This window comes from Coenobita brevimanus, chromosome 35, assembly GCF_032717465.1.
Source record: "Coenobita brevimanus isolate Jiangsu-jjx chromosome 35, ASM3271746v2, whole genome shotgun sequence".
In the NCBI taxonomy this organism is placed as follows: domain Eukaryota; kingdom Metazoa; phylum Arthropoda; class Malacostraca; order Decapoda; family Coenobitidae; genus Coenobita; species Coenobita brevimanus.
In genome coordinates this window covers 2,220,001-2,222,500 of record NC_136988.1, presented here as the reverse complement: position 1 = coordinate 2,222,500, position 2,500 = coordinate 2,220,001, and positions in this window count along the sequence as shown.

The window sequence follows — 2,500 nt, the reverse complement described above, 5'->3', positions numbered from 1 at the left end:
TGCGTGTGTGTACGGCAGGCCTGTGTGCACGTATGTATGTATGTACGCTTGTCAGTATACACACATCTATCAAATATATCAACTATTTCTCTACAGAATTATCTATTACTCTCAATCTATCGAAGGGCATGAGTTGATAGATGTATGGTAATGATGATGATGGTGGTGGTGCTGGTGATGATGATGATGGTGGTGATGGTGGTGGTGGTGGTGGTGATGATGATGATGATGGTGGTGGTTGTGATGATGATGATGGTGGTGATGATGATGGTGGTGGTGGTGGTGATGATGATGATGATGATGATGGTGGTGGTTGTGATGATGATGATGGTGGTGATGATGATGATGGTGATGATGATGATGATGATGGTGGTGGTGGTTGTGATGGTGATGATGATGATGGTGGTGGTGGTTGTGATGATGATGATGGTGGTGATGATGATGATGGTGGTGGTGGTGGTGGTGATGATGATGATGATGATGATGAACCATAAGATATTGTACCGCATCCTCTCTCTATTTCTCTCTCTCTCTCTCTCTCTCTCTCTCTCTCTCTCTCTCTCTCTCTCTCTCTCTCTCTCTCTCTCTCTCTCTCACTTTCTTCCCTTTCGCTTTCTCCATCTTTCTCCTTTCTCTCTCTTCCTTTCCTCCCCTCCTCCACATCCATCTCCCCAATTACACTACACTTACGCTTTGATTTCGTGAGAGAGAGAGAGAGAGAGAGAGAGAGAGAGAGAGAGAGAGTAATATTGTATGGTAGTGAGACCTGGGCAATAAAGGAAGAGGATATTCGTAGGCTCAAACGTACAGAAATGAATGATTAGGTGGACGTGCAGTGCGTCCTTGAATGTGAGGCCTGGGGGGGCTAGGATTGCGATTGAAGAGTTGAGAGGAAGAATGGGAATGGAATATATTGGTGTTGTGATGAGGAGGAGTAGACTCAGATGGTTTGGGCATGTGGAGAGGAAGGATGGGACTGGAATGTATTGGTGTTGTGATGAGGAGGGGTAGACTGAGATGGTTTGGGCATGTGGAGATGGATGGGACTGGAGTGTATTAGTGTTGTGATGAGGAGGGGTAGACTGAGATGGTTTGGGCATGTGGAGAGAAAGGATGGGACTGGAATGTATTGGTGTTGTGATGAGGAGGGGTAGACTGAGATGGTTTGGGCATGTGGAGAGGAAGGATGGGACTGGAGTGTATTGGTGTTGTGATGAGGAGGGGTAGACTGAGATGGTTTGGGCATGTTCACTAAAAGATCAAACTCTCCAAAATGGTTTGATGGCAATTGTGCCAGAGCAACAGCCCAAAAGTCATTAGCATATAACTCTTACTTAAAATAAAAAACACCTGAATCACTCTCCCAATTTAAAATTGCTAGAAATCATGCAAAAGCTGTATTAAATCTATCTAAATCAAACTTTCTTCAAAAGCAAGCATCAAAACTACTTAACAACCCTTATGACAATAGAATATTCTGGTCAACTCTTAATTCTTTCAATAATAACTTTAACAAGTCATCTTCCATTCCCCCACTAAAATCTTCAGATGGCAATATTACAAATGACCCACGTGGGAAAGCAGATATCTTTGCTAGTACCTTTGCAAGAAACTCTACCATAGATGATACCAGCCAGAATGTCTCAGTACTGGAACTTGATTCTCCCGAAACTGCCCCACTTAAAATACAGACAAGATTCGTAAAATCCATCCTAGACAATTTACCTACCAACAAAGCTCCAGGCCCAGATGGAATTCCTCCAATTGTTTTGAAAAAGTTTTCCCCTGAACTTGCCTCTGTCCTAGCCAAATTATTCAGACTATGCATACGTACTTCTTTATTCCCAAATTCATGGAAAGAAGCCAATATCCACCCAGTTCCGAAGAAAGGAAGTTCGTCTGACCCCTCCTATTACAGACCAATAGCTGTCACATCTTCTCTTGGTAAGGTATTTGAAACTTTAATTAATAAACACATTGTTAAACATCTTGAATCCAACAACTTAATTAGTGATAGACAATACGGTTTTCGCCACGAAAGATCCACCATTGACATACTCAATCTCTTAACTCATACCATCCATCAATCAATTGATCTTTTTGGAGAAACTCGTGCAGTAGCTCTTGATATCTCTAAAGCTTTCGACAGAGTATGGCACCGTTCCCTGCTGTCCAAACTCCCTTGCTATGGACTAACGTCTTTTGTTCCTTTGATTTCTTCTTATCTTAGTGACAGGAAAATAAGAGTAAAAGTAGATGATGTATATTCGAATTTCCACTCAATTAACGCCGGCGTGCCGCAGGGATCAGTTCTGGCACCAACCCTATTTCTGGTTCATATTAATGATCTCTTATCTGTCACTCACAATCCCGTTCACTCATATGCAGATGACTCAACACTACATAGTTCATTCACACTCAGACATCCATTTACAAAGTCTAATATCTCTACCTCTCAACTCAGTACAGCCATCTCCATAAATCAAGATCTAGCTACAAT